Source organism: Struthio camelus, chromosome Z (assembly GCF_040807025.1).
Source record: "Struthio camelus isolate bStrCam1 chromosome Z, bStrCam1.hap1, whole genome shotgun sequence".
NCBI classification, from domain to species: domain Eukaryota; kingdom Metazoa; phylum Chordata; class Aves; order Struthioniformes; family Struthionidae; genus Struthio; species Struthio camelus.
The window spans coordinates 85959644-85973421 of record NC_090982.1 but is presented as its reverse complement, the minus strand read 5'-3'; the positions used below and the strand labels follow the sequence as shown (position 1 = coordinate 85973421).

General features: G+C 39.8%; 1 protein-coding gene across 5 annotated transcripts in view; it reads left to right on the top strand.

Moving 5' to 3' along the window:
• Nucleotides 1-13778, top strand: part of DYM (dymeclin) — a 231340-nt gene that overhangs the window by 112091 nt on the left and 105471 nt on the right. The window lies entirely within an intron of this gene.

Genomic DNA, 13778 nt, shown 5'->3' with positions numbered 1-13778 from the left:
GTCAAGAGCAGAGGAACTTGAGTTTTACATGCCTTAATAGATATTGATGAACTAAGTAACTGAAATTGGAACTCAATTATCCCTGAATAAATCTTACTTGCTTCTAGAGCCTGGGTCTGTTCTGAATGCACAAAAAATACTAGTCTCTCTATCTGAGAAACTTCTGACTATTCTCTTAACAGAATAGCTCAGCAGCTGCTTTTAAACGGAGATTTTCAGTGATTTGTAGGAGCTGTACTTTCTTTAGTCATGTATCAAGTTGCTACAAAAATGCCCTGTGGGGTGGCTCTCAAATACTATGCAGGCTGATTTTCAACATGTTTTATTTCTTCCTGTATATTTGGCAAAGGATTTATTTGTTAAATCAGACAAAACATAATGATTATTTTGTGATGGGGTTTTGTAAATATGGGCCACAGATCCTACCCCAATACTTTTTAAATGATTAAATACATTATTTCTAGTGATAAGGTAATATCCGTTCTGGTTCCAAAAACAGAGCTATAATTTTAGAGAAGTAGATATTGTAGCAGAAAAATTCTCAGAATAGGAAAATCTCAACAGAAAAAATTCTCTCTTTTTTTTTTTCTGTGCTCCAGACCACTGTGTAAAGGCAAGTAATCATGCAGCAGGTACTGATCTCATCTTGGCAGCCAACCCGCTGCACACCCAAAAGCAAGGCAGGAAGGTCCTTATTAATGCAATTTAGAATAAACTTTTATAGTGCTTGTCAAGTACAGACTGTGTGCCAAAAACAAGTAAATGATAATCGTGTGCCTGTACATTTTGTAAAGGACTGGGTAACAAGAAATACATTTTGTTCTTAAACTACTGCTATTTAGGATTTAATTCTCTCCTGGCCCCTTGTGTTCTGGAAATGCTTGCTTCCCCGTATATTAACTACTAACTGGCATCAATGCATTCTGTTATTACCTTTTCCCTGCTTGACACACACAATCTTTTTCATACCCCTGGTAGTGTTAATGGGTGTTCAGAATTTGAATTTGAGCTTTTTTTCTGTTACTTGTCTCTGATAATGTCTCAAATATCCGTACTTCTCAAATCACAAGTTTGGAGTATATGTGCATTTGTTCTCAGCTTTCCAAGCCTTTACTGATGTTGACTTCTGAAGTGAAGTCACGCGTCCCCTTCTGATGTGAGCTACGCTACCCTGATGCTCAAAAACTCAATCCAGTTTTTGATATGATACCTCATTGCCCGAGTTTTTTCCTGTATTTCTAGTTTTCTTCCACTTTGCTCTACTACTGTTTTCTTACATCAAAGTGAAATGTATACCTTTGATGACATTTTTGGGCCCTGAAGTAGTTGCCTTGCTAGTCCTGCTACAGCTGGCTGTTACCATCAATCAGTTATTTTGTAGTTAGGTAGCATAACAGCATGTATATGGTTATGTGCCTTGATTTTCATCAAGCTCTTCTGAGTTAATGGGCATCTACTATTCAAAATTTAAACTTATGGTTCAAAATTATTTTGGTTCCAGTGGGTTATGGAATGACGAAGCATGTGGTATGCTGGCCTGTTGGAATGGGTGGAAGGAGTAATCTCAGTACCCTTCCACACATCCGACCTCAGCCTTTCTGCTTTGATTGAAACGTCTTTAGAGGCAGTGAGGCTTCCCCCAGCACCAGCATTTTTCCTGATGGGTTTTCCAGCCTTCTCATGTGCTGTTTTTACCATCTGTAACTACATCTTTGAGGCAAATTGACTCCCTGAGGTTTAAGACCCATCTTAAGACCCAAGGAAGGATGTGCAACGCAGTGAAATTCTCTTGCACTCCTTATATGCAAAATGTCAACAATTTGCTGCAAAGTCTGGATGCCTTATTTATCTTCTGTCTAGACATGCAAAATTGAAATGTCCCTTTAACACTGGCTGCTTGATTTTAGTGGTGACATAATTGTGCTAATGTTCTTATTGGAGATATAATTGCAAACTTTTATTGTTGCTTTATGCTGTTATGTGCAGAAAGGCCATAATACTGAATGGCAGAAAACAAAATAAAAGTCACACTTAAATTGTATGTGAGGTTATCTGTTGGAGGGTGCTCTTTTATTGTATAAAGAACTAATAAAACCACATTGGAAATATAGTGCCAAGTAGAAATACAGATGAGCAAAGGAAATAGAAGTGGCATATTCAAAAGTCTTAGTTCTTCAAAAAAGTAAGCTGTTAGTAGCTACCTTGTTTGGTTTCTGTACAGCATTTAGCAGAGACTTAGCATGGGGTTGGAGGCAATGCATTGTTACAATTAATGTTAACAAAGGTTCAAGTGTGCTGAGAACTGCACTGCCTACTAGTCTTCGTTCAGAGAGTAAGACTGTGCTTGAAGGTAACTCTTCAGTAATCTTTGGGGGCAGATAAAAGATAATTTAGTCTGTGACCCTGTAACATTTGAACAACTTTTAGAGACTAGTCTGGTGGGAGAGTTAGGTCTGAGCAGGGTGCTGGTTATGCCAGCCATTGGGCGCTGGCAGGGTTGTTTTCTGGGTGGAAATAATGTAAGGATAGACACAGAAAATAGGCATGCCTGTCAACTCGAAGGAGTTGAAAACAAAAGGGCAGTATGATCTATGTTATATCATATAGATTGCGATATTTATATGTAGTCTAAAGATATTCCACACTAACGTTTTTAAGTGACTGCCAGTTTGTAACCAACCGCTCTTTATTACTGTATAGTAGAAGTTGTAATGAAAGAAGGTGACTTAAAATTTGAAACAGAACCAGGAAAACAAGAGGAGGGTTATAAGGAATATGCTATATATATATTTGTATTTATAAATATAAATACACACACACACATATACATATGTATGTCTATGTAATATGTGATATTGACCCAAAATCCCATTCTGCAGTTAGAAGCTGTACATCCGGACAATAGACACAAAAATGACCACCAAGGTTGTGATTTAATTTGTCACTATGACCGTGATTGCTTATAAATCCAAAGACCCTACTATAAAAAATGTATTAAATTCTGTACTAAAATGCCCCGTGGGACTGCAGCACGGGTAGGCTAGAAGGAGGAGAAAGCTCCAGAGGGAGCCTTTCTCCTGTAAGGTTTTACTGCTAATATAGTAGAATTTTCTTCTCAGGAGCTTTGCAACCAGGGGTTCCCAGGCAGGCTTAAGCACCGCAACGGAAGTATTCTAAAACTGATTTCCTCTCAAGATGAATAGTTTCTTTACAAAGTCTAGGTTATCAAAAAAGCAATAGAAATAAATATTTACGAGCATGTGTATTTCATAAGAGATTAATGTTGAGGCATACTTTGTCCTTCCTTTTCCTAGCTTATGGAGTCTGTTAGTCACTATTATTAAGTTTGGCCATCACTGATGGATCCAAGTTGCTCTATGGTCCCAAAGCTCACTGGTGGATCCAAGTTGCTCTATGGTCCCAAAGCAGAATATTTATTCTGTCATCAGAGTGTGAGCACCTCTGTAAGGGAATAAACCACATATTCATAATGAAAAAGAGTTTTCTCTGAAGAAAAAGCCTAAAAAGAAAACAGTACTTTATTACTAAGTATTTTAGGGTGTAGTTTTGTGAATTATAATAGCTGTGAAACACTTGAAATGCGCTTAGCAATACGAGTGAATAGATGGTCATAATTCAGGCCTCACCAGATGCTCTAATAACTCCTTCCGTCGTGTGAGAAGTGGTTCCGTTTCCATGCACGCTTTTTTGCTAATCCTGTTCTGAGCAGAGACTGCCAGTTGTTATAAATTATGAAGAAGACTATTTTCTATGAAAGAGTTAGCTGAGAATATTCAATACAGGGTACCTAGAACCTCTGTAAAGTACAACTTTATAACGTTTATTAATTATAACGTAATTTATATCACATTCTAGCAGGCAAGAAAATTGACAGATTTGTTTAAAGCTTTTTATCACAAGCAGCTACTGGAAGTAAAAATAGATGTAATAGATGCTTTATGATCAGATGTAGGGCAGGGCACGTTTAATGTTGAACGTTCTCTACTGTAGACTGCCCTGACTTTATATATATTGAGAGCACTCCCCTCTGTCTTCTATTATCTTATTAATTGTGGAAGGGTTTGTTTTTAATTATACAGAAGCTATTTAATCAGCACAGTGCCAAGAGCATTATCTGCATTGGACACTCTCTCCTATTTGTGTAGTGCTGACACCTGTAGTATCTTGAAATAATACTGGTAGACTATTATAAAATAGCTGAGTAGATGTCGTTATTGTCACAATCAATTAGACTGCCAGAGGCAGCCAGATACTATTTGAGCAACAAACCACAACCAGGTGAGCTGTTACGTACCTGCAGTGAGGACAGGTATTTCCTTTGCTTGGTTTATTGGAAAGGTCAGCTTTTACAGGTTTACTCATGTCGACTTCATTGGCTCTGCCTTGTTCTACCAGTACAATTTCTAGTAAGTAACACTACACACCTAACTGGCATATTAGTGCAAGAATTCGGTGTGTCACTTAAAGTCATACCTCAGTTTGGCATTGATTCCTCTAACCTGTTTGGAAAAGGCTTTTGTGATATTTGACTCTTCTATAGCTAGTCTGCCTACTATAGCATTGTGCGACATGCTTGAAAATGAAGAAAAGATCTTTTCCCTACACAGCTCTCTGCCAACATCTCATCACTCTGTCATTCTAATAAAATTAATGACATAAAGAAGACTGATTACTTAAGGCAAATGCTTTATAATGTAATGCTTGCTGTTTTCTAAGCTGGCATATACCACTAGAGGTTGCCATACACCTCACTAATTAAAGACATGCACATTTAACATTACATGAATTTATAGTGCTAGAAACATAATTTTTCCCCGTTTTCCACTCTGTTGCCACAGCTATTCATGTGCATGGCTCTGTGAACCGCTAACCACATTTTATCAGTTCTGCTTCTCGCCGATCAATGACAGAAAAGTAGGAACTGAAGAGAAATGTCAAAAGATGTCGCATAATTATATGCACAAAATGCTTTGCAGATTCCTTTGACTATCCTAGAGAGTTAAATGGGAGTCAGAGGAAGTTATGAAATAAGAGGTTTTTGTCATTCTCCTAAAGCTTATGGAAGTCAGGTGGAATAAGGAAAAAAGGCCTGCTTAAAAGGGACCACATTTTAGTAGATCAGACATTCTTTGACTAGTGCATGCTGGATCATGAGAGTATAGTATATTTTACCTGAATGTCATCCTAACCCTGCTGTACCTCTGTTACGAGAGTGAAGAGTGAGTCACGTACAACCTGCCATACTGATTCTGATGAGTATCGGTAAGAAGCAGAGATACTAACCCTATTTCTCACTGATAAGCTAGCCTTGAAGATGATGGTGATGAGGGATGGAAGGTATCCTGGAGCATGATCCTGGGCTTCAGAGTAGCTCAATGTTGCTCTTACCTAATAAAGTTTCAGGTAGTATCCCTAAATATCCGTACTTCAATAGTAGGGGATGATTGCATCTTTGTGGTTCTTTAAGTCTTACTTTTGCCATCTGAGAAGGGGCAGAAACTCACCTGTTTCTCTGCATTCTACAAATATGTACATACCAGTTCTACAAGTACGTAAGCAACAAAAGGAAGGCTAGGAAAAATGTTGGCCTGCAGCTAAATGGGGCGGGGGCCCTGGTAACAAAAGACATGGAAAAGGTGGTGGTATTCAGTGCCTTCTTCATCTCAGTCTTTACTGGTGAGACTGGCCTTCAGGAATCTCAGGTTCCTGAGACCAGAAGGAAAGTCTGGAGCAAGGAAGACTTACCCATGCCCACATTGCGAGGCCACTCTTGATTTTCTTTGAAAGGTCATGGGATCAGGAGAGCCTTCTGAGGACCGGAAGAGAGCAGCAAAGGTCACTCTGATCTTCAGGAAAGAGGATCTGGGGAACTACAGGGCAGATTAGCCTCACCTTGGTTCCTGGGAAGATTACGGAGCAACTCGTCCTGGAAACCATTTTCAGAAACATGAAGGACGAGAAGGTGATTAGAGTAGTCAGCATGGATTTACAAGAGGGAAATTGTGCTTAACCAACCTGATAGCTGTCTATGATAAGATGACTGTCTTGCTGGATAAGGGGAGAGTGCTGAAGGTTGTTTATGTAGAACTTAGTAAGGCTTTTCAACACTGTCTCCCATTACATCCTCATAGACAAGCTGATGAAGCATGGGCTAGATAAGTGGCCAGTGAGGTGAATTGAAAACTGGCTGAATTGCTGGGGTCAGAGGGTTATGATCAGCCAGCACCAAGTCCAGCTGGAGTCCGGCTGCTAGTGGTGTACACCAGGGGACAGTACTGGGTCCAGTACTGTTTAACATCTTTGGATTATGGGTTCGAGTGCACCCTCAGCAAGGTTGCAGATGACTGAAACTGAGAGGAGTGGCTAATAGGCCAGAGGGTTGTGCTGCCTTTCAGAGGCAACTTGACAGGCTGGAGAAATGGGCAGAGAGGAACCTCATGTAGTTCAACGATGGGAAGTACAAAGCCCTGCACCAGAGGAGGAATAACCCCGTGCACTACTCCAGGCTGGGGGCCAACCAGCTGGAGAGCAGCTTTGTGGAGAAGGTCCTGATGGACAACAAGTTGGCCATGAGCCAGCAAAGTAGGCCAGTGGTATCCTGGGCTGCATTAAGAAGAGCGTTGCCAGAAGATCAAGGGAGGTGATCCTCTCCCTCTACTCAGCCCTGGTGAGGCCACACCTGGAGTACTGTGTGCCATGCTAGGCTCCCCAGTCTAAAGATAGATCTATGTTTACTGGAGTGAGTCCAGCAAAGGCCCCAGAGATCTTTAAGGACTTGGAGCATCTGACATACAAGGAGCAGCTGAGAGAGCTGGGACTGTTCAGTCTGGAGAAGAAACTCGGGGGGAATCTTACCAATGTTTATGAATATTTGATGGGGGAGGGGGACCATAAAGGAGACAGAGCCAGACTCTCTTCAGTGGTGTCCAGTGACAGGATGAGAGGGCACTAAACTGAAACACAGGAAATTCCTCTTGAGCGTAAGAAAAGCACTTAACTGTGAGAGTGGTTGCTGTGGAACAGGTTGCCCAGAGAGGCTGTGCAGTTTCCATCCTTGGAGATACTCAAAACCCAACTGGACACGGTCCTGGGCAACGTGCTCGAGGTGACCCTGTTTGAGCAGGGGCTTGGGCTAGGTGATCTCCAGAGGTGCCTTTCCAAGCCCAGTGTTTCTGTGATTCGCTCTTTAACACTATCTTCATCATTTTATAGTATCAATTGTTTCATAAGCTACCAAAAAAAAAAAGTTCCCCTCCATTTTAACACGTTCTGCTGTTTTTGAGAATTTTTACCTCCACAGCCAAACTATTTGTTTTGTAGTTTACTATGTTTTCTACCACTGTTTCTTCTTATGGTAGTCTTAGGGGGTTGTTTTGAGTTAAAATAATTGAAGTTCTTCAAGAAAGAGTGCATGATGTTGCTTTAAAATCCATGTTTTGAGCTCAGTTAAAGATGATATTTAATCCATTTTAATCTGAAAATCGGAATGCGTGCATTTCTGTAGCTTTATGATACTGTGAAGTGCTTTTTCAGAGTACGAGGTTTGAGCAGTGCTGGAACAACTGCAAGGCATGATATTCTTTGCTGTTTTGATAGCAATGGCGTAGAAAAGATACAGCAGGTCATCAGTATTCTATTTGAATAGACAATGCCATTTTTTAAAAAACAGCTTTACTCCAAAGAAAACATTTTTTTCATTCCTGTTCCCTTTTGTTGTTTTAACAATTTTGTTCTAAGAGTTACGTTTTCACTAGCTTTACCCATTCATGCAACGTATTTGTTAATAGTTAAGTACTTACCAGCTGCAAGTGGCATCGCTCAGCAAGTTTCATGCTGGATGAGAAATAAAAGCTTATTGTAGATAATGCTATAAAGAGTGAAAAATACATCTGGCATGAGGGCAAGATATATTTTTCATAGCACTGATTGTTTGATTTGGCTTTTTTCTGAATAAGGCTTTAGGTTTTGGTTTACATGTATATTTTATAATCCTATGTTTGGAGCCATGTAGCTAGTCTATTAAAATATGGAGTAATGTGCATGCAGAAAGATATCAGAGTGTAATGATTTCAAGTGTATCTGCTTTTTTTGCAATGATGACCCTAACTTCCTTAAGTAAAATTGTCAAGAATTCTATAAAGCATTTGTGATTGAAACAGTAACTCCTGCTTGAAAAGTCAATTATGAAACTATTTTTTCAATACAAATTTCTAGTTTGGCATACAGATTTAATAATTTAAATTTGTGCCTCTTTCTTAGGCGCTGGTACAATTCCTGAGTGCCTGGACTTGCAGATAGGAAAACTAGTTCATTTGCAGAACACAGGTTTAGAGTTCAGTGCTTATCCAAGAATGATTTTAGCTTACAATATAAATATCTGTTGGGTTTGTGAATTTGAATGTTGGCTAATTCACAGTGCTGTTTAATAAAGTGGGTATTTTTTTTTTCTATTTTCCTTTATCAGTCATCTTTATGGAATCATACATCTTGGCAGTGCTCCCCAAATTTTCTGTTGGAATGCTTGACCTTTTAGTTTACTTGAGTATATCTTATGCCTGTCGTCTTATAGGCTGTATATAAGCAGATGAAGTGTCATGTTGTATTTTTAAACAAAGAAAGCATATTACTTGCCTGTGCTTTCCTCTACACTTATTCCCTTTATAAATTAGGGACCAGGAGGAAATCAATCAAATATATCATGTGCTATTGTTTTCAATAGCAGATGAAGAAGATAGAGTAGAACGATGATGACTCTGAAATGCGTGTCTTAGTTCTGGTATCAAGGCCTTTTCCTCCCTCCCTCCCCCACCATGGAATTTTTTTATTTAACGAAAAAAAAAAAGGATTCGGTTAAAATTTTGTGTAAGTGGCTTTTTAAAAAAACACTTAAGTGAGCCAGCTTAACTTCCTGAAACTGAGTGCCAAAAGAAGGGAGCTGAGGTTGAGAAACAGATTTACATCCCTGGCTTGTAAGTTTGAAATCACATTTTTTTAAATTTTATAGTAGTCTTTGGAAATTGCCAGCGTTAAGGCCCCATTCAGGTGTGCACATGGAGCTTTCAGTTCTTACGGTTGTGGGGAGCAATTGAAGGAGCTCCCTACTTCACAAGCTTGATTTTGAAAACAAAAAAAGTAATTTCAGAATAGTTGCATGTCCATCATCAGTTCCTTAGAGGCACATTGTAGAAATGTGGGTTTGGGGTTGGCTATGGTTTTTTCGTTGCTTTTAGTGTTGGTTTTTGTTTAGGTTTTTTTTAACTCCAAACCTAAACTGTCTTCCAAAAGATCTCTGTGTATAGAAGCAGAAGATATTTTGAGTTGACAAGGCATTTACTTGTTCAAATAGTCCAGTAAAAGAAAAGAAGGAAAAACGCTTATGTGGGAGCAAGACGTGTGATCTGACCTGCTTACTAGGGACCACACTGAACTGAAAAGTCAGAAGTTATTAGTGTGTGAATGTGGTGAGATTACAATTTACCAATTGCTTAATAAAACTTCTTAACAGTGTCAACAGCAGGATGGAATTGCTGGCTTGAAACTCGTTAGGCTGCTCACATAGGAAGATAAACAAATTTCTCTCCCTCGTTGCTTTATACTATGTGAGCATCCTGGCTTTCCTGCTTATTTTTCTTCTTTTATGTCCACAAGAGAAGCTCTTTAAAATGCAGCTTCCTGTTGCATTTGAAAGCAGCGGTGGGGCAGCTGGTGCAGAAAACTAGTGAAACAGTTACCCCAATCAAAGGCGCTTCTTAGGGAGCAAAACTTGTAGAGAAAAGAGAGATAGCCAGGTTGCTGCATGCACGCTTCCAAGCTGTTTGACTTCTAATTTAGTTCTCCTTTAGAAACGTTAAGTGTAGGAACAGAGGAGTTGCCTCTGATACCGGGTTCTCGTTTCCAAACGATAAAACTTCACAATAGCAGGCACTTAGAAACTTTAAATGGGATGTGTGACCTGAGCAAAAGAAGTTAGGTGAATGGGATATGTAATACTTTTCTTAAACTTGTCTTCATAGCTTCTTTATTACAGCAGAGGAACGAATTGCACTAAATTGGAAAGAGTCATTTTTTTAAATATCACTTTTCCTAGTAATCATTTTGAATTTAGAGGCAGAACTCTCTCACCCTCTGAAAACTCTTATTTCAGAAGTGTCCACTTTGAGTTTTTCATAATCAAAGAGCAACATAATACACTCAAGATGTCAGTTGATAAGAGTTATAATGTAATAACCCAACCTATACCTTTATTAACACATAAGGTGGAAACTTTCCTGCTTCCTCTAGTAGTTCTCTGTCGGTAATGTTGTAACAAGGTATTTCGGTTGCTTAGAGCTGTGTGGCCTTGAGGATGCTTTGAAACGTGGAAGTTTGCATAATACCAAGCACGCCAGGAACCTGGATGTTCATGGCAGCTTTTTAATGCCACTGTAAGGAAGATCCATAGATAAGTCTTTTATAGTCTGGGTTCGAATCTTAATTGGCCCATTAAATTAAATCTCAGCTTACTCATCTCTTACTCATAACAGAACTGTCCATAGTGGAAAACCCTAGAGAAAAGGATCTGCTGCTGATTTCATACTAGCATAGGTCAAGAGACTCTTCAGAAGTCAAATGATATAATAATAAAAGATTAAGCTCCGAAAGGGGTTCTTGGAATTAATGTTGTGTGGCCAAAGCTGTTAAACACTGAGCCTCTGAGCACTAGCTTTCTGTTCCCCCCTTTTTTTTTTCTTAACCAAAAGAAAAGGAAGAAATGGAGGGTAATCAGTCGTTTAACTGAACGAGTGAGAGTCTGCCTCTGCCAACATTGCGAGGGTATAGTTGCAAATCCTGGCTTCTGAAGATGAAATGTAAATCTCTCTGCTCTGGGCTTTTCAAAAGTAATAGGTAATTATTTCCCCTCCTTTTCTTTTGCATCTCATGTGAGTTGTACTTGTGCTAGAAGGAAATACCCTTAACGACAGCAAAAGCAATAGTAGGACTGGGTTCTCTTCTCAGCCCGAGAAAGGCATCTTTCTGTGCTCTCAAATTCACATGATTTATCTGCCACTCAACTAGTTTGATTTTATACATTTACCTAAAAGCAGAAGAGAAAGACCTGCTCATCCCACCAAACTTCCATTGCCCTATCATACTCTGCCTGATGCATTTACGTTACCTTGAAATACTTGTGTGTTGGCCGTGTGTGCGTCTCCTTTGCTGTGCTAACGCTTGCCCTGTGCTCTACCCCTTATATTTTTAGAGATAAATTCTCTTCAGTATAGACGGCCACAGAACTGATTGGCTGACGTAGCCTCAAAAATGAAAATTAAAATCCTCAAAGATGTTTTGCTTTTAATGCTTCTTGAGTTTGAAATAGTCTTTGTAGCATTTTAGCTTAGAGGAGAACCCATTTATATCTAACCTGGATAGAAAATGATATTCTATTTATGAGAATGCAGAATGAGCATGTTTTTGTTGTTGTTCCCCCCCCCCCACACACACACAGTGCAGTATGTTACAAAAATGATAATCCCATTTTTATTGAATGTTCCAAGAGATGTTCTGAAAATGGCTTTTCGGAAAAGGGCCTTCCTGATATTGCCATGTTCGAGCAGTGTTTGAGAGAGGATACTTTGGGAATGGAAGATTAAACAGTTCTAAGCCAGTGAGTCTAAACTTGATTTTTTTCTCTGCGGACTGTTAGTAGTTGCGTGCACAGCAGGATACTTGAAGAGATTTTTGTATCGACTGTTCAGCCTTGGCTTTTTAGTAGTTTTGGCTTGCTCTTTCATGAGCTGTTCACTGGCACAGACACACTGCTCTATTTGCCATTGCTTCTCATGCTCTTTATTATCCACTGTGTCATTGATGCTTCTTATACGTAAGGAGTTTCCAGAATCTCTGGAGAGGCGTTTGTTGGGGTACAGAAACAATGTACAGAGATGTCCAGGGTGTAACATATGCTGGCCTTATTAGTTTCTTGCTGACCTAGATTAGCTGTGGGGAAGCTTATAAGCTGATCAGCCATTCCAAAATTGGGAAGTGTCATTGCAATTAGCAGAAAAGGCTGTGACAAAATGAGGAGAGAATTGTTAAGATAAAGGAAAAGAGAATATTGGCAGCAAATGTCCTTTTATTGACATGACTTAGCAAAACAGAAATGTAATTAAGTTAATTTTTGAAACAAATGAAGTGTTCTTTGTTACTGTGCATTGAGTGTAGTTGTGCTCAGGTGTATTAAAATACTGTTCCATGCTGCTTTAACTGTATCAACAGAAAGAGAAGTGAGTACTACATGTGGTTGATCTGTTTGTCTGTGTGTAACATATGGAGGTGAGGTTTTAGGCTGATATCAGCTGTTTCCAACATGGAAATATCATTGAACTTGGTTTAAGCCTCGTTGAACCTGCTGGGGATCCTTAGTGGGCACCTGGTAGGACATTAATACCCTCGCTATCCATCTGGTGTAAGCAGTCGAACGCCACATACCATTAGAGGTGCTCTGAGCCCGGCATCCTCGAGCTCACACTCATGGAGGTTTCCCAGATGGACAGACTGATGGCTTTATTTGGAGATAGGTTGGATCTATGCAAAGCACTAGAATATATCCCAGCAAATGCCTAGCTTCTGAATCGTTCCTCTCGCTCTGGAAGGGATGCAGCGTGCGATTGGGATGGGAGTTGTACTGGGCCGGGATTTTGCAGTGGTGTAGCCTAGTGGGCTCATGGCAATGTCTACTTTCCACGTCTACTTCTGCACCAGCTTGCAGAGGGGGCTTGAGCAAACTTGCTTTTCTCTCCGGTTCTTTTCATATAAAAGACCGGAGATGCAGCGTGTCCTGGGGCAAGCCCAGGAAGGGCTTGTTGGCACTGCATGGTGTTACCCACTCTTCTGCGTATTATGGTAGAGTATGCCTTAAAAACATGGCTGTTAATTGCTGACTGTCCTAGCTCTGAAAGTTGTTGTGTGTTTTTTTTTTTTTTTTCTCCTCATCCAGATTTGCTAAAATCTCAGCTTTGGATAATATACTTCTGTTGCCCCTGACCACTTTGCATGTCTCTCCTGACTTGTAAGAGTGATAACTGCTTTGTGATAACTGCTCCACATGACTCTCTGGAAACAGTGCAATTTGATAATAGTCTTCAAATAGGAGACTTTTTTTGATGAAACCTTACAGTTTTTAAAACTGTTTGTCTTGCACGTCTGTTGCTATGGAGAGGAAGAAATATTTGGGGAAAAACTTCCTTAATACTGCCTCTCTCATTTGTCTTGAAAGGCTAGCCTGCCAACCCATCTCTTCCCTGCCTTTTGCCTGTCACTTACTGTTTGTCACCTGTAGCGTTTTGGCCACTGTTAATCTCCTGTAACCCATTTTAAATTTTCTCTATCTTGAATTATTGCTGTTGTTCCCTATTAAATTTGTGGAGATATACCACGTGAACTAATTTTTCCTGTGAGGCTCTTCTAGTGTTGTTTTACAGGTGGATTTGCAGAGTAAACTGAGATTGTTAGTCCTTCACGGATACCTGGTGTTCAGATCCCAGCTCCGTGGGCAGAGCTAGGATCGACCCTGGCACTTGTCCCTACTGCAGAGAGTGCTCTGGGCCCCCCAGAATGTCCTCTATCTCAGTTACAGATTACAGAATAAAATATTATTTTAGAAAGGCTTTAATCACTTTTGCTTTGGTTTTTGAGACTTAAAGGCAAGAGAGGTGGTTGCTGAGGTTTGTGCAAGATGCTCGAAAGGTCCACATGTTGTTGCAGCTTCTGTCCATTCT